A 26,927-nucleotide genomic window follows, 5' to 3' on the forward strand; every position below is an offset into this window, starting at 1 on the left:
TGTTGTTTCAGGCCTTTAATAATTATATACTGATTTGGTTCCCATCACAAAAGTGAGTATATAAGATAAATGAAACACAGGTGATTAGCACCCTTCCATTTTTCTGTTTGATGAAGCTGTAGGCTCATTTAATTTTACAGCCAGGATGAACCTTTGCGATTAAGTTGTCTAAACATCTCCTTTTGCAGATACAGCAATCATGGCTTAGCAAGGGAAAACACCTTTAGAGCCCACACATGATTATCCACAGAATACAAGGCTCCAAATCTTTTTGTTGAACATCTGAGCAAAGATTATAGATACCAAGAACACTCATAATTTAAAAGAAGCTAACTTTTCAGTCATATCCACACTCACAATGATGAAGAAATAGAAAGAGCATGAATCTTATTCTGCCAAGTGACCTTTAAAAAAAAAAAAAAAAACAACAAACAGGACAAAACCTTTTCTTCCTAACAGTTGTCGTCAACCTATGTTGCACAAATGTTTGACTATTGTTTATGAATAGCCAGGCCACAAATAAAAAGACTAGACTCTTTTTAAGATGACATTTGTTGTTTTTGATGGAGAACATTATTCATTCAGCCATGTCTGCTTGCCTGCAAAGAGCTGGAAACTGTACTAGTTGCCGTGGATACAAAAGTGAACAAGACAGACAGGAAAACATGACTGTCATTTTGCCAACTTGCTTGGTATCTTTTGTCTTTTTTTCTCCCTCTGTACATATTTGTATATTTTATACTTCTAAGAATACTTTTGTGTCTGACTTTCTTCACTTTAATATTATATCTTTTTTCACTTTAATATTATATATTATTATATCTTAATCATTTTTAATGGCTACATATTATTTTACCATGTGAATATCTCACAATTTCTTAAGCCATTTCTGTGTTTTTGAACAATTAGGTAATTTTGTATTTTAGTGGTGCAATAGTGATAAACATTGATGTATAAAATTTTGGCCTCATTTCTGGTTATTTCCTTAAGATAGATTCAAACTGAAACTGGGTCAAAAAGCATGGACATTTTTAAGGTTATTGGTACAAATGACAAATACCTTCCCTTTGTAGAGAAGTATTTGTCTCATTTCATTGTCATTAGCATTGAATATAATTTTAAGTGCTGTTTAATAGGAAAAATTGCATTGACTCAATTTACATTTCTTTGAACACTAGGTGACATTGACTCCATGTTCATTCATCAGGCCATTTTAATATGTCAAGTACTGTATTTCAACTTCTTTGTATTTATGCAAATGATAGATGAGTACCTCTCATAAATGATTTAAACATGGCAGATAAAGTTAATTCTGGTTCTCTTTTTCTTCATTCTCTTTCCATCCTTACAGGTACCACTTTTTATCAGTGATATGTCTTTGTAGACCTTTTTACCGTACTTATGTTTGTATATGTGGCGATATATACATAGACTTATGGGGTCTAAAAAATACACTTAATATATGCACATATATACAAATGTATGCATAAACCAAACTTGTGGCTTAAATTTTTTTTAATTTATCACGGAAGTCTTTAATACATATAAATCTCATTTAAATTTTTTTTCTTTTGTGTATATGTTGTTTGAGAGAGTGAATCCAGGGCCTCACACTTGCTAGGCAAGCACTTGACTCTTGAGCTATACCCCCAGTCCTTCTATGTTGTTTTTACCATGTGCATAGGATATCATATTATATATACCATGGCTCATTTATTCAGGCATGTGTTAGCTATTTCTATTTTTTATTTAATTTATACATATGTACATATATGTGTATATGTTTTATATGTCATATATGTTATCTTTTCTCTATTCAAGCTTCATATTTTCTTTAGATTTATATTCTTTCATAATAATGAATTAATATTTATTATTATTTATACATAATTAAAATAGTGGAAATGTGTGTATACATTTATAAATAATAAACTTTAAAAAGGTTATGAAGAGAGCACAAAATATTATGTTAACAATTGATTCAAGTAAGAACAAAAGTCTGAGGATTTCTATTTTTTAATTTTAAAATTTGTATGTTAAAACTGATAAAATTATAAACATTTGTTTACTGACCTTTCAGAGAGTTCTAAAAAACTGTGCTTTTCAACTGACTAATATTCATGATATTCACAAGTACCTTTCAGTCACTGGCTGAAAACCAAAGCAAAGGAAGCACTGTTATTTATTACAGTAAAAAAAAGAAAAAAAATTTCGTGTGTGTGTGTGTGATGAAATATATACACAGGACCTCAGATATGCTAGGTAAATAATCTACTACTGAGCTATACCCACTGCACAAAAAAATTTGAATTAAGGGGGAAAAACCTAATCCTGACTTATATTAGTTCTATCAAAGTTTTTTAAAAAGTAGATATAAATGAAGGAATTTCTTGGATAAACCATCTATGTCTAAGACCTCCTTTATAGTGTTTCTGTTTTTAGAGAACTTATATGGGCTGGGAGTGTAGCTCAGTGGTAGAGCGCTTGCCTAGGATGTGTGAGGCACTGGGTTCAATTCTCAGCATTGCATATAAATAAATAAGATAATATTCCATCAATAACTAAAAAAAAAACATTTTAAAAGAAAGGAAACTCATATGGAAGGAGTCCTCTCAAACCAGAAGAGTATGTACAAATATCCTTTTTCCCCTATATATCAGCTTAGTATCTCCTTTCATGAAGACCAGAGTCTCATCTTTTGGCTTTCTGAGTTCCCTCCTTTTACTTGTGGGTGGGTTATGTATTGCCCCGGATGTGGAGTTTCAGCCGTTCACCACATGTATTCTCACTACCCAATTCAGTGCTTGGTGCCTAGTAACCAACCACACTCAGTGCTTAAACAAAATAATCAGTGACTCACACATTCAAGAAATCAGTCATGGTATACCCTACTGTCATAATAAGTCCAAGAAGTGCAAACCAGATCCGTGTAGTAGTAGAACTACGTGGACTGCCTTACCTAGGGGCAAACACAGAAAGACTGCTTCCAAGCCTTAAATTTGGGGAAGACTGTAGACTCAAAAACCAAAACCAAAATAAAAGTCCTTTGGCATTTTTACAGTTTTAAAAAATAATTTTGAGTTGGTGCAAGGTTTAACTATATATGTGAAGTCATTAATTTAGTCCTAAGCCCAAATTTTGTCTCAGAATTTGGGTTACATTCCTACCTTTTCACTTGGAAAGTGGTTACTGAACTTCGCTGTCTTTATTTGTGAGAGGAGAACACAACCCTATTATCATGCTCTTGTTAAGATTAACCTGTCTGGAATATCCCAAGAACTCAATAGTTGGAGATGATGAAGTTATTATAGGTAAGACAACCCCAAAATATACCTTTAAGCAGTAGGTAACTATGGAAGTTCTTGGCAGCCAGAGACTTGAGAAAGAAGGAAGACCATTGGGTAGGAAGGGTAATCCCAGCAGCCTCTTTGTAGTGCAGGTCAAGAGCTTGGGAATTAGGCAAGCCCCAATTAGAATGACATTTGTCACATTAGTGAGTGGCTGGTTCTTAGAGTGGGTCAGCTTTAACCATGATAACAGACCTATGGAGTACCCCACTTGGGGATGTTTGTCTATAGTTGGCACTGTTTTTTGTTTTTTTTGTTTTGAGCAGTAAGCTCTAAGTCACCTCGAAATGAATAGGATCCACTTGAAATACAAGGATAAGGGAATTTAGAATGAAAAACAAATATACAAAATATGGTTCTTCCCCAAACAAAAGAATAACTATTAAGAAAAATTAAAAATTGAGCAAAGAGAAAGAGATACAAAAAGGTAGTCTCTGTGTGTTCCTTTAGAAATATGAAATATGAAATGAACCCATGAGCACATTTTAGGGTGGCTCTTACCTTGCTGGTTGAGTGGGTGAAAGCTCAATCTATAGTTGACTTGTAAATAGTGCCTGCTCCTCGCCACGTGAGGTGATGTTTTCTGAGTGGTGTGGAAATTTTAGAAAGCTTTCTAAAATTACTTTCACCATCCTTCTAGTATTCCTTTCCCAGAGGTGGGCTTAGTATTATGCCTGTAGCCTTTTAGTAAAAGTATGAAGAACTACATGACAATTGCTTTCACATGTATTTTAGAAACTATTGCATATAGAAAGGATTTCCTTTTTAAAATTTGTTACTACTTAAGCCCTTTTATATTCTCTCTTTGATGAGAATTATGTGGCCTGCCCCATTTCCCTCTCTGTCCTAATCAGAAATTTAGTAGTAATGTTAAAGTCATACCAACAGTATTCTCTCGTGGTTGGAAAATTAGTTTTTTTTTTCTTCACTTTGTGATTAGTTTATTTTGACTGTTCCAAGTATATATGTATTCTATTTTGCATGTTGTCTTAAATCTTTCTTGGAAATGAAAATTATTATTAATCTACATCATGGTTTAGATTTGAAGTGTCTCCCAAAAGCTCATGTGTGAGACAATACAAAGAAGTTTAGATGTGAAATGATTGGGTTATGAAAGCCTTAACCTAATCAGTACATTAATCCGCTTGAACGGATTAACTGGGTGGTAACTGTAGGTAGGTAGGATGTGGCTGGAGGAGGTGGGTCATTGGGGGGCCAGCCTTTGGGATATATATTTTGTTCCTGGTGAGTAGAGTTTCTCTGCTTCCTGATTGCTGTGTCCTGAGCTGCTTTCCTCTGCCATGATGCTCTGTCTTACCTCGGGCTCAGATGGAGTTGGCCTTCTATGGACTGAGACTTCTGAAACCTGAGTGCCAAATAAACTTTCACTTGGCTAAAATTGTTCTTATCAAGTTTTTTGATCACAGCAGTGAAAAAGCTAACTATAACAAACTTGTTTAAAATAGTGTGATAGCATGAACTCTTCAATGGTATCATGATTTTAGATAAACCAACCATTTGGCTGTATCTTTAGGATTTTGGGGTAGAAAATCACACACAGTTTTCAACTTGCTGTTAGAAGGCCAGGGATTTTTGGAGGAAACAATAGGGTCAAGAAATTCTGATAAATCTTAGCTAAATATTCAAGTTATGTGTTATAGCATGGATTATCATTGATTTAGAAACTTTTTATTAAGACAGCATGCAGTTTGTGATGATGATGAAGGAACATGAGTATTTAGTTTAGAGATAAACTGTGATGCTTTTTTGTTTTAAAGAATATAAGGATTAGACAAGGAAATTGCAGAGGAAAAGAAAACTCCTTTCTCACTAAGCAGAGTTGAAATGTGAGCAGGATTAGTCACTCTTTGCAGTGTGCTCTCCCCCACTTGGTTCTGCTTTGCCCAGAACACTAATTGTAAGGTATTGTAATTATTTGTTTATGGTTTCTCTATTAAACTGTAGTGGGCCCAACTTTGTTCTTCTTGGGCCTGCTGTATCAAGAACAACGCTAGTAGTAAGATTTTTACATGTATGATTCCTGTTTCTGGAATAGATTAGAAGGAGTTTTTAAGGACAGTATGTATTTTAAAATATTGGCAAATATTTTGTTGAAGAGGACTGGCAAAAATTACATTTTACCCCAGAGTATAATATATGCACATTCTACAAAATAATCATAATTCAGAAAATCTAACCTCCTGTGTTTCTATGACTGTTAAATTTCAAAGAGCAGTTAGGTGCTGAGGCCTCTCTGAATGGGACAAGTAACACTTGCTTGGGAGCCCTTTCTCTCTGCCTCTTGGCACTGTGGCTGGGCATGTGCATCCACCCACATTCATTGAAGGCCTACAGTATTCCTGGCAGTGTATTGTGCCAAGGACACAGTGGTGATCAAAACACGGACTCTTCCCTCAGTGATGGCATTTATGTCCTGGAAGTCCTAGAAGTAGACACAAGTCCTAGAATTTGCACAGTGAACCTTCCAGCTGCCTTTTTTCTTGAGGACTGGGTGGCACATAGAAAACCATAGCTAACAAGGGTGGGAGTCATTAATTTGGCCACTTGTGTTAAGGATCCTCTGCAGAACATTATGATCAAATGATGGTAGAATGAGGTCTACAGTCGGATATCACTTTGGTGACATATTAAGACCTCTCAGTGATTTGGACTTCAAAGCACAGTATACTTCGTGGGAATGTAGAGGTAGATGATGTCAAATGTTGTCCAGTGGAATTCTGATTGGTGCCAAAAAAATGCCTGTGGAGTGGCCGTGTCTGCCCCTGGGATCATGTCCCTGGGGGCCTCATGTGTGAGTCTTTCAGTTTTAAGTAGCAGTCGCTGATGTTTGTTGGTGGCGTGACCTGGAGCCAGTTTCTTACACCTCGAGAGGCTCAGAATCCTCATCTGAAAAATCAGGATCACTTGATGATCCCCTGAGTGGTTTTGAAGAGTGAGTAACATCTGTTAAGTGCCTATTACAGGACTAAGGACAGAGGCCCTCCATATATGGCTGCTCGTATCTCTTGAAGTGAAGGATTTCTTATTCTCTAGCATCTTGAAAGAGAGGTTTATCATACTTTTGGAGTTATAATAGTCCATGTTGAAATTTCAATGAATCCATGTTATATTTCAAATGCTATAGATTATCTTTCTCTTGATTTATAGACTAATGCTCTCTACTTGCTGTTTTCCCATATGACTTAGGCTAAGTCTTGAAGCAAAATAGTAGTAGCAGCAATTTGCCTATTATTTCTATTTTAGTCATGTGATGCCTAGTGCCCAGGTATTATACATAAGCACAGCATGTAAGTTATAACTCTTGTGATCCTTATAGTGAGGATCCTGAAGCATAGAGAAAGGTCAAGTCTTGCTCAAGGCCATAGAGCTGCCTGACATTGGAGAACCTGCCACTGTAACCCAGGAACATCTGACTCCAAGACCAGCTTCTTAGTCCACCTTTTCCCCCTCTCAGCATGTGTTAAGTGACCCGGAAGATGGGCCTTCAGAGTGACAGACACGAGTGTATTTTGGATGAGTTTCAATCTGGGTTGCTGTGATGTCTTCATCACACATTGCAGTTCAAGGACTTGTGCTTTTCCTGTTATGTGTCAAGCTAGCATGGATCCCCCATGAGCACTGCCCTTTATTTATGTTCCTGCTGGGCTGGCCCTTACTGTCATGTGGCCTCACAGAAGTTCTTAGTGGGCAAGTCTGGGGAGAGACACTGTGTCAAGGGGCTAAGATCTCTGACTCTGGAACCAGACAGCCCTGAGTTGAATCCCAACACTGCCAGTTACAAGCTGGAATAATGTTTATGGTTAATAAAAATGGTTTTGTTCTTTGAGCATAGGCATGGGCTGTACACTTCTGTCTTCACTCTCCCTACCCCTGCCGCAAACTGCCCGGCCCCGGGTCGGCTGAGTCCCGCTCCTGCTGCCGAGCACTGCCTGCGGCACCCCTGCTGAGCGATCCCCTGCTGAGCTGTCAGTGCACGCGGGCTTGCAATCTTGCAACCCGGTTGGGCACAAAAACACAAGCCAGTCAAACTGAGACAAAGTTTTATTTAGAGAGAGGCCGTGTGCGTCCCCTAACAGGTGGGTCCGCCACGTGTGTGTTCTACCTGAGCCGGGGGGTTTCCCCTTCCCCCGGAACACCCTCCTACCATCCTTTCCCAACCAATGGGAACTCTCCCATTACAAGAGTGACATGAGTAACCTGAGTCCTGAAAATGGGCCCAGCTAGACAGCATGAGTCCAATTACCATATGAATGTGAATTGCTGGCTGGCAGTCATAAAATCCAAAGGTGCCTGTATCAATATTTTTGCTGTGGCTCCTAACATCTGCCCCCTTCTGTTTAAATAAACAACAGGCACATGTGGCTAGGGACCGTGCCTGTTAGGTATGTCCAATTCACATATGGTTCTTACCCGTCATGGGAAAACTGACCTTATTGCGTCAGTCTCCTGGCTTAGGTTGATACCACTGTAACCGAATCATACCCGTCACTGACTACCGGTCCAGTATATAGCCATACCTGTGTAATAGGCCTATGCACCAGTGGGGGGGTGAGGTTCTTGCCTCACCTCTGTTGGCCCCCAAATTTAACCTTGGTGCCAGTGGGGGGGTGAGGTTCTTGCCTCACCTCTGTTGGCCCCCAAAATCAGACCATCACTAGCAGAAGGGAGAAAGACGCAGAATTGCCACGACACCAAGCCAATTGACGGCTCCTTTGGAAACACTGGTGACACATCGGCTAAGATATAGCACTACCAGTTCGCTGTATCAACAAATAGAGCACAATGCATACAGGTGATACATAGTCCAGGCAAGTTGTGTAAGCAGTTCAAAGTGGAGGAGTCTATCAATATGTCCATTTCCTCCCAAGGTAAATTAAGTCCTTGATTGAGCAGTTCAAATTGGAGGAGTCTATCAATATGTCCATTTCCTCCCAAAGTAAATTAAGTCCTTAATGAGCAGTCTTATTGAGTTATTTTGATTGATGTATCAATTTATACAGTTTATAGTGATAGCTATCATAAAAGTTGTAGTTTGGTCTTAGTCTTCACCGGCACTGGGATGGAGATGGGAATTATGGCCATGTTGCTAAAGAGACATTATCCTGAACAGAATTATGAAATATAATGAAAAGGAAAGGTGAAAGTAAACAAACATATCTGTTAACCACCTTTAAAAACAAAATTTAATAACAGCTGTTTACCTAAAGTAAATTAAACCATATAAGTCACGTGACTAAATTTTTTTTTTTTTAATACTTGTATCTATATATACATGAGCGCTCCTTATAAATGAAATATGGACATACACACATACAGACATACAACACAAAACAGCATACATAACATAGAACATATAAGACAATAGTAAATAAAGGCCTTGTAGCTATAGCTAGGTGAAATCTCCATTGCAATGTTTAAAAACTTTACAGTTAAAAATAAATAAATAAATAAAACACAGTCAAAAAAATAAAACTGATCAGAAAAACATTAACCTAGGTTTGTATAAGCTTAAAAAATAAGGTAAAATAAAATAAAATAAAATAAAATAAAATAGAACTTTATGATGTGGGAAAAATGCAAATAATAAAATAGATATTGAAAAAGGCACCGTGGTAAATCACTGTCGCAGATGCAAGAATAGCCAGGCTGGAACTCTGGATATCAGCTGTTATGGATTTGAGTCAAATCATCTTCTTTTTCTGTAGAAATTGTTTTAGTTAATCTCTCTGGAATCCAAATTGGTTGCTGTTCCTCCTGTGGAAAAACACAGACGGAGCCCCGACTCCAGACTATTACTGGGTCCGGACCTTTCCATTGTCCTGTTAGAATATCTTTCCAAAGTACCTTAGGCTTATGTACATTTTTCGGATACATATGTCTTTCCGTAGCACTAAGTCCTGATGAATCCAAATTTAGAAAGTTTAGAGTAAAAAGGGTTATTTTAAGTTTATCTTTGGGGGATATATACCCCTTACTAATTCCCTCCCTTTGCTTTAATAAGTACATTTTTATAGTTTGATGAGCTCTTTCAACTATGCCTTGTCCCTGTGGGTTGTATGGGATTCCTGTTATATGAGTAATGCCAAATGATGAGCAAAATTGTTTAAAAGACTTGGAGATGTAACCAGGACCGTTATCGGTTTTTAACTGTTTAGGAACACCCACAGTGGCAAAATTTTGTAAGCAATGAGCTATAACATCTTTAGTTTTTTCTCCGGGATGAAGGGAGCCCATCAAAAATCCAGAAGAAGTATCAACTGTAACATGTAAATATTTTAATTTTCCAAATTCTGGCAAGTGTGTGACGTCCATCTGCCAAATATGGTTAGGTATCAGTCCTCTAGGATTGACTCCAAGATTAACTTGTGGCAAAAATGTCACACAATTTTGACATTGTTTTATTATATGTCTGGCTTGTTCTTTAGTTATTTTAAAACGTTTTTGTAAAGTATTAGCATTGACATGGAACCTTTTATGAAAATTTATAGCTTCTTCTATTGTGGAGAAAATATGTATGTCATGTGTAGATTTATCTGCTAGTTCATTACCCAAACTAAGGGCTCCAGGCAATCCTGTATGTGCTCTGATATGTCCTATAAAGAATGGATCCTTTCTATCCCAGATTAGACTTTGTATAGCAGAAAACAAAGAGAAAACAGTAGAGGAAGGAGAAATCCTACCAGCATCTTCAAGAGATACGATAGCATTAACTACATACTGACTATCAGAAAATAAATTAAATGTAGAATCTTTGAACATCATAAAAGCTTGCAATACTGCATTGAGCTCTACCTTTTGAGCTGATTGTTTGGGTACTAAAAATGTAAAAGTTTGATCAGGAGTAACTACTGCTGCTGTACCATTATTTGACCCATCAGTGAATATATTTGGAGCATTTATGATAGGGGTTTTTCTTGTCATTTTTGGAAAAACTACAGGATGCTTAGACCAAAAGGACAACAAAGGATTAGATGGCAAGTGATTATCAAATGCAACACTAGATTTACACATGATTATTGCCCAAGTATTTAACTCATTAGCTAACTCATCAATTTGATCCATAGTATATGGAGTAATAATTTTATTGGGAGAAATCCCAAACACTCCTTTTGCTGCTTTTATTCCTTTGAGTATTAATTGCCCTACAGCCTCAGGATATCTAGTAAGAATAGTATTAGGAGAATAAGATAAATGTATCCATAATAATGGACCTTCTTGCCAAAATACCCCTGTAGGAATATTTTTTGTCGGTAATACAATAAATAATAAAGGCAAACTTATATCAATTCTATCCAAATGCATATTTTCCATATATGTTTCAATGATTTTTAATGCCTTTCTAGCTTCAGGCGTTAACATGCGGGGTGAATTTGGATCTGATGGACCTTTTAAAATATCAAATAAAGGTCCTAATTCTCCTGTTGGTATGCCTAGATAAGGCCTTATCCAATTTATATCTCCCAATAACTTTTGAAAGTCATTAAGTGATTTGAGTTGATCTACTCGTATTTGAATTTTTGGTGGACGGACCATGGTTGAGGATAATAGAACTCCTAAATAATTAATTGGAAGATTTAATTGTACTTTATCTATTGCTATCTCTAGATTATAATTTTTTAATAAGTTTGTAAGCGTGGCATAACATTCTAGCAATGTGTTTTTATCTTTATGTGCCATTAACACATCATCCATATAGTGAAATATCTGTAGTTCAGGGTTTTGATTTCTAAGTGGCTGGATTGCTTTATCAACATAAATTTGGCACAAAGTTGGGCTGTTAGCCATCCCTTGAGGGAGTACTTTCCATTCATATCTCTGATCAGGACCTTCATGATTCAGTGCAGGGATAGTAAATGCAAAATGTGGACTATCCTCGGGGTGAATTGGAATTGAGAAGAAACAATCTTTAATATCTATAGCTAGAACATGCCACGTTTTTGGTAAAGCAGACAGTTGGGGAATCCCTGATTGAGCAGGTCCCATAATAACCATCTCATTATTAATGGCTCTTAAATCTTGTAATAATCTCCATTTACCAGATTTCTTTTTAATAACAAAAATGGGAGTATTATGGGGAGATACGGAAGGTTGTATATGTCCTTCCGCTAATTGCTGTTTGACCAGATCATGGGCTACTTGTATCTTTTCTTTAGTTAGGGGCCACTGAGGAACCCACACTGGTCTTTCTGATTTCCAAGTAATTTTGATTGTCTCAGTGGCCCTTTTTGAAAACCCAATCCATGTTTATCTATCTCTTGATCTACTTGAATTGGTGCTGTTATATCTTGTTCTTGATTTTTAAATCTCTTTTCTTTTCTAAAGCCTTGTTTTGCCCTAGTAGTGGGCGCGTTAGGATTGACGTTATTTGTTAATGTCAATCCTAATTGATCTAGGACGTCTCGTCCCCATAAATTTATGGGGAGATGGTCCAATACATAGGGCTGTATAGTTCCTTCACATCCTTCAGGATCCCTCCAATCTAATACCATTGCACTTCTATGGGGATTAGTTGCCACTCCTAGGCCTCTAAGCGTTTGGGTCGCTTGCTGTAATGGCCAATGTTTAGGCCATTCCTGGCGAGATATGATGCTGAGGTCAGCGCCTGTGTCCAGCAGTCCATTAAAATCATGCCCTTGAATATTTAATTTTAGCATAGGGCGAGAATCTAAATTTAAAGATAGCATAGCCCAATCTACACCTGTGGAGCCTAATCCCTTGGAACCTCTTTCTACATTACAACTGGAAAATTTATCATGTAGGCTTGGTATTATTAATAATTGTGCTATTCTATCTCCTGATGAAATTACTGATATACCTCTTGGAGAACTAGCTATGATTTTTATTTCACCCTCATAATCGGGATCAATTACCCCAGGACTTATCATAAGTCCTTTAAGTGTAGAAGAACTGCGTCCTAATAATAAGCCTACTGTTCCCTGGGGAAGAGGTCCTTTTATTCCTGTGGGAATGATTTGAACTCCCATCTCTGGAGTTAATACTGCTCTGGCAGAGGCACAGATGTCCAACCCTGCGCTCCCTCTAGTCTGTCTGATGAGGGATCTGATGGATAATGCGTCCTAGGCACCACCTTGATGGTGCTGCTGGGTTCCTCCATTGCCCCGTATATTTGTGGTTTTGGGCCCCGGGGCATTGGGCCCTCCAATTCGTTTTTTGACAACGGGGCCTGATGCCTTTCTCCACGATATCGTGGGTAGACACTTGGTCTTTGTCCATTTTTTGATAACGGAATACCCTCTATGGTGGTTTGAGAATGGCATTCATTAGCCCAATGTCTCCCTCTATGGCATCGTGGGCAAATACCCGGGATTCTACTCTTTTGATACCTAGCTTTGTTAAACCCTCCTCCTATGGGGCAATTTCTTTTAAAATGCCCTTCTTGATTGCAATTATAGCATGTTTTTGGCTTGGTACTTAAAGCCTGTTTTACTTCAGCTGCCATGACTTGTCCTTGTTCATTAATGTCTCTACATAATTTAATATATGTGTTTAAATCTTCCTGTTTCCATGGTCTAATGACCTCTTTGCAGCAACGATTTGCTTGATCGTAAGCCAGCTGTTTTATAAATGGCATTGCCTGTTCTGTATTTTCAAATGTCTCAGAGGCTGCTTCAATAAGTCTAGCTACAAAGTCAGCGTAGGGCTCATTAACTCCTTGTATTATCTTAGATAGTTGACCTTGAAAATCCCCTTGTCCCTTTAAAGTTTTCCATGCCTTAATTGCATTTATAGCGACCTGAGCGTATACGCCAGGATCATATCTGAGCTGTTGCATTTGCTCTTGAAATTCCTCTTTTCCCAGTAACATTTTCAGGTCTCGTTCAGGGTAACCTGCTTCTGCATTTCGCCTAGCTGTCTCTTTGCAAAATTCCTCATTGGCAATTTTCCATAATAAATACTGTCCTCTATTTAGCACAGAATTACACACGTTAGCCCAATCTGCTGGTGTTAAGTTCCAGCCGGTAATAGATTCGACCATACTGACTGTGAAGGGAGCGGCCGGGCCGTAGGCTGCTACAGCTTCCTTTAATTGCTTTATTATTTTGAAATCTAAGGCACGGTAAACTCGTTCTTTTTCTTCTCCCTGCTCAACTACAGGGCATGCTAGTTTTTGGGGTCCCGCCTCAGGATTCCGTTCATCATCTATGGAGGCAGGTAAAGCTGTTGGTTGAACTATGCCCTCTGGTGGTGGAACGGAGTTAGTAGCAGCCTCCCTATCTGACGACCGTTTTTTCCCTGAGCTTGCCTTGTTCAAATTTTCTTCTATCTGACTAGCTTGAGAGACCTTTTGTTTTGCTTGACCTAATATGTTTTCTGCCATGGCCTGGACCTCTAACAATTTACTTAACAGTTTTTCGGTTTGTTTTTTACTAGATTCTAATCTACTATAAAGGTAACGTAACCCAATAAGATAGGATAGAAGAAAGCCAAAACAGAATGAAACAGAAACGGAGAGGAGGAAAATGATTATGTCAATTTTCTCTCTCTCAGGGCCGAATAACTTCAAACCTTGAGTTAACCATTTATCCCAACTTGTCTGAAAAAATTGTAAGGCTAGAGAGCCTGAAATAAGAGCAGAATAAATCAAAACAGAAATACCCATTCTGTCGCCTTTCCTTAGGGGCGAGCGATATTACTCACCTTTAAATTTTGGGCGTTCCCCGTACGGGCCACCAAAATGCCGCAAACTGCCCGGCCCCGGGTCGGCTGAGTCCCGCTCCTGCTGCCGAGCACTGCCTGCGGCACCCCTGCTGAGCGATCCCCTGCTGAGCTGTCAGTGCACGCGGGCTTGCAATCTTGCAACCCGGTTGGGCACAAAAACACAAGCCAGTCAAACTGAGACAAAGTTTTATTTAGAGAGAGGCCGTGTGCGTCCCCTAACAGGTGGGTCCGCCACGTGTGTGTTCTACCTGAGCCGGGGGGTTTCCCCTTCCCCCGGAACACCCTCCTACCATCCTTTCCCAACCAATGGGAACTCTCCCATTACAAGAGTGACATGAGTAACCTGAGTCCTGAAAATGGGCCCAGCTAGACAGCATGAGTCCAATTACCATATGAATGTGAATTGCTGGCTGGCAGTCATAAAATCCAAAGGTGCCTGTATCAATATTTTTGCTGTGGCTCCTAACAACCCCGGTGCTCTACAGGTGATGGGTCCTTTGTGAAAGTTTGATGAGGGAGTGGATGAGTATAGACAAGTTGCACAGTTGAACACGCGGCCAGTTCTTTTTCATTGTGCAGTCACATTGGTTTCAGTGACCTCGACTCTCAATTTTAATTGGATCAGGGATTGAATAACTGGAAGAAGTTGACCAAGCAATGCTAAAGTTATTTGTCAACAATAATGGCTAACATTTTTTTAAGTACTTGCAATATGATAGGCACAGACTAAATATTTTGTGTTTAGCTTACTAAATCTCAAAAGGCAGATTTTTTCCTGTTTCATGGTTAATGAATTTTATACCATAGCAGTCGCAGAACTGGGCTTCCCCTCAGGTCTCTTTCTAGTGGCCCATGGTAAAGCTCTCAATAGTTGGTAGTATCATCTGTTATTTCTGTAACTTCTGTGGCGCAGAATCACGTGCTGATTTGAATATTGATATGGGAGTTTTACAATTAGTAATTAACATAGCAATCTTGGCATGGATATACAAACAACACATTCCTGAGTTAAAAATTCTTGCTTTGGAAAAGTCTTTACATTAGAGCTAAAATCCTCATGCATGAGGTTAAAACTTTTTTTTTCCCCCTTTGTTCTACCTTTGACGTAAGTAGAAAAATGGTATCCATTGCTAAAAAGAGAGCAGAGCAGTGCTTTAAATGATGTTAAATGATAGTGTTTTCCTTGTCCCCCCACCCCCCCAGGTTAAACTTCTCTTGTGAATTTCATATCTAGGGTTATATATCAATGATCTTTGCATTTACTGCTTTTGATGCTTTTCTAATTTTTCCCTGGTTTTCTCCAGAAGTATAGAGCCCAGCATTGGTGTCTTTGACCCTGCTTGATACTTATTATGGCGTGAGACTGTCTATCCTCCTTCATGGTCAGGGTCTGCAACATGAGGAAAAGTAATCCTTGTGAGGATGCCCATTTGAGGAAAATCATCCTCTCTATCTTATTCTTCATGAGACTAATCAGGGTGATGTTTGGGAGGGACCTGGCCATTTCCATTCCTGTACACCCCCTTCTTTAGCTCCTAAGTTCCACAGTTTGGAGACAGGAATGGGCTTTCTGATCTAGTCACATACAGGGCTCTGAAGGGCCGCAACAGGATTTTGCTTGTTTACTAACACTTCCAATTTGTGTAGGAGTTGACATGCTACCCTTATGTGTCATATAAGAACTTTTTGAGAGTGGAATTGATTTAGTTACATACATTTTTCAGTTTCTTTCCTCTAAGAACTCTTCTTCATCTTTGGTACATTGGTGTATGTGCATGCTCACATGTTCTAATAAGAACATCCTTCCCTATTTCTAAACACTTTTTTTTTGTTTGTTTGAACCATGTGTATATTAGTGGATCCTTAGAATTTGCTGATACTTTATTGTGAGCATTATAGTTGATGTTAGTTTACAGGTATCTTCTTGGTATCTGTTTCTAAAGGATTCTGGAGAGCAACATTTTATTTTTACCCTTTAGTGTTGTCATGGGGTTATCACTGAAGTTCTGAGTCTTTTTCCTGACTCTTCCATTTCGCTGTTATTTTTCATCTAAATATATTTCATGCTGTTGATCATCAAAAGCCTATCAGCTCTTTGGCTGTACCACTTCCCAGATGTGTGACATTGGGAAACTTCCTGCCTGAGCTTATCTGAAAAGTGGAATCATGGCACCTACTTTACAGAGTTCATGGGAGACTAAATGAGATAATTCATGCTTAGCACACTGCAAGTCCTCAGTACAGTTTGTTATAATAAAGGTGAGCACAGGCTATGAGAATGTTAAGGTCAGGACTAACTGCTCAGATCACAAAAAACTCCCAAGTGGTTACCAGGCCAGGAGTTAGCTAAGAGGAAAAAGGGAAGAGGTTGCTTCACGAGGAAGGCTGTAGCCTATCACAAGTCGTAGGGCATGAAATATGGGGAGGCAAGATGGAAGGGGGGGTGGGGCACAGATCAGAGAAGTCTTGTTTTACCAGGCTCAGGGACTCCCATTGAATTCTGGGGAAATGGTGACCCACAGAAGAATTAGAAATTATGTCACTGGACACATACTGACTTGTGGAAATGAATTCTACAGGGTCCAAAAGAGACATGGACACCTATGAGTCCATGTCCCAAGAGTTCCCAGAGGATGGAGAATGTTAGGATGGACAGAGGAGGGCAAAAGGACAGGCCAGCACTGTGTTTCTATCGGATGCTTTCTTTTAAGTTCAAGGGCACATGAAATAAAGCTAAAGAAAGGTCTGTTGTGCAGTGACTCCTTTTGAGAAGGTGAAGTAGATAGTCTGCTGTGTAAATTTCTAATATGGAGAAAAATCTGCTGAAGAAGTGTTCCCTGTAGGAACCTGTGTGCCCGCCATGGAGCAGATCTGCTGGCCTGTGCAGGGAAAGACTTGTTCTCCAGCACCCTGTGATCGAAAATCTTCTTTTCTCATAGCATATGATACAACTATGATTCTTTTTTGGGCAGTTTTCTTTTGATTAACTTTGTGTCTGGAATTGCACGTTTTCTTTTTGACTATTGTTTTCTGATCATTTTTCTCAATGGTGGTTAGCAATAGAAATGGAAATATACCAGAAAATGATATACATGAAAAGGAGTCTCCTCCTCATCTTGAATACATGCATATAAACAAGAAAAATGAAGAAGAGTAATGAACTTGCTGTGCTTGGGATAGAGTGTTTTGCTGTGCTGTTTGGAAGTGTAAATGCATGTCCTGGTGATAGCCAACTGTCCGAAGTGAGTGTTGGCTTTCTGGAAGGAAGAGACATTTCCTGGTCACCTTGTCTGGCACTGCCTCACTGCTAGAGAGAGTTTTTGATGTTGCAGTGCTGTAGTAAAAGGAAACTTGTATGTTTCTAAGAACAGATTGTTAGAAAGTGAGTTTCTCTGAAATGCTTAAGCAGAGAGCATTTATTATATGCTGAAAGGGTTTGATTCTTCACCCTTCCCAAATATAGCCTTGATGTTGAAGACTTGAAGAGAAGAAAGAAGGTAACTGGTGTTGGTCCTGCCTTCCTGCCCTAAACACCTCAAAGACAGGCCATCCATCTAGGAGGCCACTGGCAGTGGACAACAGGCAGCCAGGTCTGTGATCCTTGAAAGAAGAGCACCCCATGACGGGGACTCAAGCCTGCCCAGGGTTTCTACTTGTGCATGTTCCCTGCCAAGATACAGGGAGGTGAGTCCTAGCAGAACATGTGGTCTCCTGGAATTGAGAAGGTGGATCTCAGAGTTCAGCCGTGCTGTTGAGGCTGGAATTTGTATAGCGGGGTAGTGGAGAGAAGGGAGCTACCTGAGGGGTGAGACTTACACAGAGTGGTGCCTGGCACAGAGCAGCTGGTACAAGGTAGAAAACAGATGGGTGATGCAAGAGGTCTTGTGTTAAATGGGAGAGATTGACGTTTTGGTTCACCCAATGTGGAGAGGTCTTGCTGAGCACCTTACCCATTCTGTTGAGACATCAGAAAGTCCACAACCTAGGAGTAAGGACCATACCTTAGAGGAAGGCCGTATGTGAGGACCAAGGATGTCTCTGAAATAGACCCATCTAACCAAGTAGAGAACCAAGCCTGACAGCATCCAGAGGATCCATCAGTAATTGAACTGCTGGCAGAATCAAATGGAAACCCTCTTAACTGCCTACCTTAAAATTGAAAAGAAGCAGAGAAACATGATTCATATTCAAAATGTAATCAGTAGAAATAGTGACTGTAGGACAGTGTTAAAGCAGATCTTGGTCTCTTGCACCATTCTTCCGTGAAAGTTCCCAGGGCTTTTTGGAGAACTGACTGCATGCAGGGCAGAGACAGGATAGGTAAAAGGTGAATGCAAAACTTTTATTTTTAAATGTGAGAAAGTAAGGAAATTTAAGAGTAAGAGAAAAAAAAAGTGGAACATCTCACAAAAATACAGAAGCCAGCTTGTAGGGGCTCCCACTGGCTAAATCTGAGACAGTTTGAGTTCCCAAATAAGGACATTGGGGATGTTGGAGTTAGCATATTGGAGCCATCACACTATAAAGTTTAAGTCATGCAAACATCACCAATGGATGCTAATCTAGGGAGAGATTTTGATTTGGGACAAGATATTTGCATGATCTTGAAGTGTTTTCCCACAGATTACTTATTAGTTGCAAGAGAAAATGTAGTAATTTTTTGCCGGGTTTCTGTTCTAAAAGGCTCAGGGGTCACTCCAGTTGAACTGGGCTGACTGGGCTGCATGAAATAACCACACAAGAGACACCTTTTTCTTTGGGGTTGCTGTGACGGCTCCTCTGACCTTAAGGGTCCGCAGGAAGAGAGAGAGAGAGAGAGAGAGAGAGAGAGAGAGAGAGAGAGAGAGAGTAAGAGAAAGAGAGAGAGAGAGAGAGAGAGAGAACACACTGACCCCTTTTATTGAGGAGAAACTATTCAAATGAGACAGGGGGTCAGGTTTCAGGGGGCTGAGTCTATCTTCATGATGTCCACTGTCAGCAGGTTGACTGACACCTGGGTAGGCCACACCCAAGGGCACAGTAAGAGAAGGGGACACACACAAGGCACTTCCATGGAAGATTCTATCCTAAAGAGGGTAAGGGGTTATATTACAAAGGAACAGGTGAGCATAGCTCCACCTATGGGGCTATAGCAAGACACACCCATGCAGGAGACACTGACCCTCAAACCCAAGAAGGGTGGGGAAAGCTCTACCACATTTCTGTGACTGAGCACCTCAGCACCCAGCTGGGGAGTGTGACTCAGTCACGTGCAAGGTTGATCTCCCACAATTTTTAATTGGAGATATTGGACTATACTTTGGGATCAAAGTAGACTTTTTTTTTTTTTTAAATTCAGATGAGATATTCAGAGAATTATATCACTTCTTTAGTTTTTCTGGCTGAGAAAGTATAACCTGAACTGAATCATCAGGAATCACCTGAGGAAACGTCAGACAAATCAAAATGGAAATGTTCTATTAATATAAAAGGCAGAGAGGAAATATTCTTCTAAAGTGTCAATGTTATAAAGGATACAGGAACATTGTGTGTTATAGACTTAAGGAAGATAAAGAAAAATAGCAATTAGTGCAATATCTGACTCTGGACTGGGTCCTGGATTGGAGGGAAGTAAATATTATAAAGGTCATTCTTAGGTTAATTGAACATGGCAGTAGATTAAAATATTAACTGATATTAAATTTACCAAGGTTGATCACTACCTTGTGGTTATGTAAGAGCATAATTATTCTTAGGAAATAATTTCTGAAGTATGTAGAGGTAAAGGGCCATGAAGTTTGAAACTTATGATCATATGGCTCAGGGGAGAAACTCACATGGGTGTGGAGAGAGAAGTGAATGATTAAGTAAATGGGTTCAGTGATTCGTAGGTGAATCCAGATAAAAAGTACATGGATATTCTTTGTCCTATTATTATTTTACAATTTTTCTGAGCTTAAAATTATTTCCAAATTAAAAAATGTAACTGACTTAAAGAGGGAAAAAGAAGGTATGTAGAAATGATACAAGAGTTGTTTTACCACCTCAGTGTGACTTTTCTTGTGTGGTCACAAGACCTTGCCTATGGCAAATAAATAGTTTTATGATAGTGTCTCTGTCACTTAGCAAGCAAAACTATTTCTGTATCTGTTGGCTAAGAAAGCATATCTAGTGCAAGAAGGTTGAAACCATCATACCATTTATGTAGTGGAAGAGTTTGGGAAGGATGAATCATGGAGCTGAACTTAGATTTCCTCTTTGTTAACTTATTAGCTGAGTAGTGAGGGGACAGTTCCTTGACCTTTGGGAACTTTAGCTTCTGCATTTGAAGATAATACTTGTGTATTCTCAAGATCTTTAGCCTCCAATAAGAAAATGCACGTGAAGGCCCTTTGTAAATAATCATGACTTCTATAAATATTAAATTTACTGTGAATAATTTTGGTTAAAAATGGAAAATGTCTTAGACTAAGCTAGAGATTTTCCTTAATTTGGGTGGACTTCTCTCCTCTTAAAGGTCAAGTTTTTACTTGATTGATTAAATGAGTTTCTTTTCCCCATGGATACTTTGGTTCCTGTTGGTTGCCTCCTTTCTCATTTCCTGCCTTTATTTTTCTAGGCAAAGCTTCAGTGCCCGAGGAGGTTGTGGATTTTGAGTATCAAGAACAGTGAAGTTGGAGCTACCAGAGGATGTATGAAAGACGATGCAGGTAAGTTATATTCTGCATTTCACTCATTCTAGAAATACTCATGGGTCTGTAATCGCTTCTCTCTCTCTTTTTTTTTTTTTTTCTGAGATTGTATGTAAGGCTCTGAAGGGACAGAGTCTGCCTAGGGAATGACAGTATTTGTGGGAAGGTAGGGAAAAGAAATACAGAAGCTAGCTCTCCCATTGGAGGACACGAGAAATGCAGCTAGAGTGGGAGGAACACATAAACAAAGGGCAGAGGAGACTGTTTCAGTCCCCAAGGAAAGGTTACTGAAAGGCAGGTTCTGTTCTTTAATCATTTGGGGCAAGTCCTGTTCCTTTATATGGAATTGCTTTTGATTGAGGTTTTACCTGGAAGCTTGCACTCACCAAGTCTGCTGCCTTCTTTGCACCTGAGCAGTCTAAGGCCATTCTAGTGTGGTGCTGCTCAGGGTGCCAATTGGAATTAGATAAAGAGCTTGACCTAGAATGTAAGAGCCAGCTGAACTAAGTAGTGTTTATAGTGTCATCGCCGATTTCCATACTAGCATGATTACTGTGTGTGTGTATCTCCAAAAAATCTATTTCTTATATATATATTTTTTTAATGTGAGACTGGTCTTTTTCATATATGTTTTGCAACTTGCATTTTTCATTCAGTTGTGTTGTGAGATTTACTTGTTGCATGCAATAGTAATAAATTAATTAAAAATTTTTTTTGTTAAAGTTTGGTTTGGAGAGACTCTATCACAGTTTATCTGATGTCCCACTTCCCTGCAACATTTGATATTTTGTTGCCAGCCTGGTGGGTATAGACAGTATATCATTGTCTCTTAATTTGTTTTTCTTGATTAATAGACTGAGCATCTTTCTTAAGTATTCTTTGAAGAACAAAGTTCAGGATTTTTAAGGTAGATAAATTTTTTTCTTGTATGTACAATGAATGCAGTTTGTTTTGCTTTTTTTTTGAAATATAGTTTAACAATTTGTTTTAATTACATGCGTATGGTCTGTTTTTTATTGCTAATCTTTTTTGGATTGAGGTTTTTGATGATTTGTGTATTTGCATTCTCATTCAATTTTCTTTTTTCTCTTCTGGCTTTGAAATGATACATTTTATTTCTGTTCTTCTAATGGTTATCCTGAAAGTACTGTGTGCACATTTGACAGTTTAGAAGTCCCTCAGTATGTGGTATTCTGTTTCCTTTCTAGGATAATACAGAACTCATAGGACAACTAACAAAGACTCACTCCTTCAGTACTTCAGATCTATTGTTTCACCATGCAAATTAGACAGTGGTATTGTTTCAAGTTGGTATTTGTTTATGTGTTTATCATTTCTTGCTTCTTTTCCCTTTTCCTATCTGCACCTTTATTCTGATTAGATTTGCCTTTTTCAGAATTTCTTTTTCTGGGAATCTCTTGTGGTAATATTTCTCAGTTTTGGTTTTTGTAATGTCTTTATTTCACTCTTACAGTTCTTAGTTGACAGTTACTTCTTCCTGGCATTGCGAACATCCTGTTCCATTGTGTTAATATGGTTTTTATTTTTACTCTTAGGGCATCTGTTAGTTTTCTTTTTGTCATTCTTTAGTAGATGATTTATCTTATTCTAATATTGTTTATTTGTCTTGGTAGTTTGTGGTTTTATTACATTATGTTTATGTATAGTTTTCTGTTTTTCATCCTGTTTTATATTTGCTTTGTTTTGTGTATCTGCAGATTCGTATCATTTATCAGTTCTGAAAATTTCTCATGCTATTAGTCTTTGAGTATTCTATATTTTCTCCATTCTCTCTCAATTTCCTCCTTCTGGTTTTGATTAAATGGATGTTAGAACTTTTTACTCTTCATGTCTTTCTATTTGATGTTTTATTTCTGCTTTGTTCTGGGTAATATTTAAGATTTGGCTTCTAATTCAAGAATTCTCTCTTCAACTGTATTGGATTTTCTATTTAGCCCATATATTAAATTTTAAATTTTAATGATTATGTTTTCTCATTTCTAAAGGCTCTATTTCTGTTTTAAATCTTTATTTTTGATGGTGGTCTCTCTTGGCCCATTTTTTTATTCCATGTTTCATATATTTAAATAACAGTAGAGTTGGAATTGTATCATATCCTAATTTTTTTTTTTAATTGTCAATGGACCTTTATTTTATTTATTTATATGTGGTGCTGAGAATCGAACCCAGTGCTTCACATATGCTAGGCAAGTGCTCTACCACTGAGCCACAACCCCAGCCCCCATATCCTAAATTTTTATAATACTGGTGTCTAAATCCCTGGTGGTCTAAATCTGTGTCTGTGCTTCTTTTCTACTGTGCATGTTGAGTTTAGATTAATTGCTAATATTTTGAGAATCTTGAGGTATTACTTGGGCTATGTATTGATTTGTACCAGGACCAGGAGGATGCTATGGACTGAGGACCACTTTTGTTTCCTATGGAATCCTGGTTTCAGGTTGGACTTTTCTCACCTTGCTAAATGCTAGAGATCTAGATGTCCCTGTCATTGGTGTGTTCAGAGTGGCCTCCAGAGCAGCTACAGCTTCTGTGCTCACTCCTTAGTGCTCTTTGCTCAGGCTTTAGTGCACTGCTCTTGCCATATTCTTGTGGGATTTGTTTCTCTGCCTGGAACTAATGATTGCATTGAAAGTTTCTAAAATTAATTTATCCAGAATCTAATTATAGGATAGCAGAAAGACCTGCAAATATCTAATCTACCATAATTACTGAATTAGGAGTGCCCAGGTGATTTTTAAAAAATCAGTATTTTCTACATGCTTTTTGTTAGTTTACTTAAACATTTTACACTTTTAATAATAAATTATTTTCCTTTATGTCACCCAAGTATAAGAAAATATTGAAATAGCAGTCTCTTTGAAAGCTTCCTAAACAACATCTGTATTCATACACTGTGTCCTTAAACTTTTGCTCAGGTTTTTTTTTTTTTTTTCTAGTTACTCTATTTAATATTTACTCCCTTGGAAATTGGAATTACCACTCTTGGAATAACTTGGAATAACTCATTATAACAGAGTACTTATTCAGCACAAATTTATTATGTCTCCCAATCTATTTTCTGTCAAAGTGTCATTTTTTGTTCTCTCCAAAATCCTAGATATAAAAGATTCAGTTGTGGCTCTCTGCCTGTGGATCTTTTCTTCTTCACATGGAATGCAGAAAATAGAAGTTTGCTTTTGTGAATTAGGCATTATCTCCGAGCAACATGTCTTCACATTATGTATCCCTTTAATAGGCACAGTGTGAAAGTTTTGGTCTATAGAATGTTAAATTGCCCTGGGCTCTGGCATATGAAAGAAAAATTTCAAAATGATTGACAGATGAGATTGCTGATTTAGTAGTTTTAAAATTTATTCTGTAGCAGAATAATCACATAAAGGCAACCACACAGGTGTGTGTGGATTCCATGATGAAAGAGATACATTAGTCATGTCTCTAATTTGCAAAATCTTTATGCTTTTTAGGTTATAGGTATGAAGTTTATAACACTAGTGTAATATTAGGAAAGCAAGTGCTATAAACATTTCTAGGAAATGCTGAGCTCTGTGACTAGAGGTGTTCTGAAGATGGCCTGGTATTGGCCATAGGCTTTCACATTGAAAAAAAATAAAACACCAGAAAGTTCTGTGACTTTTCCTCTTTTAGAGAGCAAATTCTACTGATGGTGGTTCCTTGCATCTGTGTCCTTTTATTCCTGGGTTTTTGTTGGCTGTCAGATCAGGCGTTCCTGCTGGGTTTTGCTTTCAAAATGGTCGTGTTAGCTGAGCACTCCAAAGGCTCCAAGCAGGGAGCTGGGAAAGCAAGGCACAGAACTGGAGCAGCTTCTCCAGGGAGCCGGGGCCAGCCCCTGTGTTGGGGGAGCCATCATTCACTAGTGTGCACTGCTTGGATAGGGAGGGGAGAGTCTGATCACCTCTGCTCTGTTTTTTTCGGCCTTGGCCAGGCAGTTTATTAGGCAGAGCAGGAGCTGGCCCTCTGAGAATCTTCCCATTCTCCTCTTTTTTTTTATGTGTCTCTTTGAAGATTGTGATTTGGATCCTTAGATGCCTGATTTTAATGGAGTTCACCTGAGTGCAATTTCTTTGCTACCATGAAGTTGTGATTCTGGTCAGAGAGACAGCCCAGGAATGCATTCTTTCAGATATCCTTGTTAAAATGAGTGGTCATGAATCTGCCTTTGGCCACTAGGCCCTGTCATCTACCCAGAGCAGTACTTTGCTGTGTGTGCTTCCTGTGTCTCAGAGCTTCAGTCCTTGTCACATTGCTGTAGAGTGAGATGGGGTTCTTATCTCTCTGCCTTGGTTCTGGAACACGTCACCATTTGTAACACTGTCCTCGTCTCTCTTACAAGGTAATAAATTGGTAAATTTTAATAAATTTTAAACACCTTCCTCTCCAACTTCTCCTCCTTCCTGCTCAGCAAATTCACCTCTGAATGCTTATTGTTGTACTCTTTATTTGATGTGTGCAAAAATGCCCATGAATTGATTTCCATTTTCCTCTGGTATAGTCCGGGTGTTCAGAGGTTGGCAGCATCGTGCAGAGGGAGCCATGTTAAGTTCATTGGTAGCAGACCACTGGGTTTCAAGTTGAAGGTCTCTTTAGTCTGTGTGACTCTGGTTAACCCCTTAGCTTTTCTGAGTTTTACTTTTCCTGCCTAATAATGACTTAATCTGTTCATATGCTACAGTAGTGGCTCACAAATATTTTAGTTTTTAAGACATTTTTACATTCTTAAAAGTTATTGAGGATCCCAAAGAGCTTGGCTTATCTGGGTTATATCTAGCATATCATGATAGCAGAATCATGGCCCCTAAAGCTGCTATCCATGAGCCAGTCCCTGGAACCTGTTCATATGGTACCTTACATAGCAAAAGACATTACAGATGTGATTAAGTTAAGGATCTTGAGATGGGGAGAGTATTTTGAAATATTTGGTATATTTCTGAATAAGAGTTTAGAGGCAAGTGAAGTAAAGTCATGTAAGCTCTTGTAAGAGGAAGGCAGGTGAAGCAAAGGTTGAAGTGATGCTGTTACTAGTAGGTGGACTACAGCCAAGGAGCCCTATGAGGGGCATGTTCTCATTGAGCCTCTAGGAAGAATCCAGCCTTACCAGCATCTTAAGTTTATTAGCCTTAGAAGACTCTAATTTTGGACTTCTGGCCTCCACAACTATAATAAATGTTTTATTTTAAAAATCACTAAATTTTTAGTAATTGTCACAGCAGTACTTGGCAACTATTTCAGATATTTTGGGCATTAGAAATTTAAAGTGAGGGGCTGGGGTTGTGGCTCAGAGATAGAGCACTCACCTAGTATGCGTGAGGCACTGTGTTCAATCCTCAGCACCACATAAAGTAAAATAAAGTCATTGTGTTCACCTGTAACTAAAAAATAAATATAAGAAAAAATTGAAAGTGAGAATATAAAAGATGATTATTGATTTAGTTAAAAATAATAAATATTATAGGTTAGCACAAATTACTTTTTTATGTGAAAAAGAACTATTTTTCAATGATTATTGAGAAGACAGCCACTGCTTTATAATTTTGTAAATCAAACTCATGTCTGACTGGATTGAAAATAGCTGGGTTCTCGGATCTGCTATGCATTCCGTTTGTTGTGGTATCATGTGGCATGTCACTTCCCAAACTCCCCATGATAGACTTATGAGACATTGAGCATTAAAAAGACAAGTAATGCTTTAGTATGATTGTGAAAATAGTTTTGGCCTCATGGACTCCCTAAAAGTGTTTTGGGAACTCCAGCGATCCCTAGACCACACTTAGAGAATGACTACGTTAGAGTACAGTCACATAGCCAAACACCTGGCTGTAAAAGAATATAGGAATCTGCCATTCTTATTTTGGGAATCAGTTAAAAAGACTGGGGGTTTCAGCCTGGCATAGTTTGGGAGGGTGAGGCAAGAGGATTGCAAGTTGGCCAGCTTGGGCAACTTAACATGGTCCTGTCTCAAAAATAAATAAACAAATGAGTAAATAGGGTTAGGGATGTAGCCAAGTGGTGGAGTTCAGTCTGGGTTGAACTAAGTTCAACCAATACTGCAAAACAGAAAACCAAAACAATAACAACAGCAGATTGCATGGGGTTCTGTTGTTAAGGAAGAAAGGAAGAATGAATATTAGGGGACAACAAACTCAAAGATATGTTATATCAAGGTTTGATG

General features: G+C 38.5%; 1 protein-coding gene across 3 annotated transcripts in view; it reads left to right on the forward strand.

The window, feature by feature from the left end:
- Sgms1 (sphingomyelin synthase 1) overlaps positions 1 to 26,927 on the forward strand; it is a 258,044-nt gene that overhangs the window by 52,167 nt on the left and 178,950 nt on the right. For 2 of the 3 annotated variants that reach the window (XM_026408957.2, XM_026408959.2), the window contains exon 2: positions 20,647 to 20,737. The gene's annotated coding sequence lies outside the window, so the exon portion shown is untranslated. Of the gene's footprint in view, positions 1 to 20,322; positions 20,422 to 20,646; positions 20,738 to 26,927 lie in introns of those variants that run through there. The other variant, XM_026408958.2, reaches the window with a different exon arrangement.

The sequence above is a fragment of the Urocitellus parryii genome, chromosome 5 (genome assembly GCF_045843805.1).
Source record: "Urocitellus parryii isolate mUroPar1 chromosome 5, mUroPar1.hap1, whole genome shotgun sequence".
NCBI classification, from domain to species: Eukaryota; Metazoa; Chordata; class Mammalia; order Rodentia; family Sciuridae; genus Urocitellus; species Urocitellus parryii.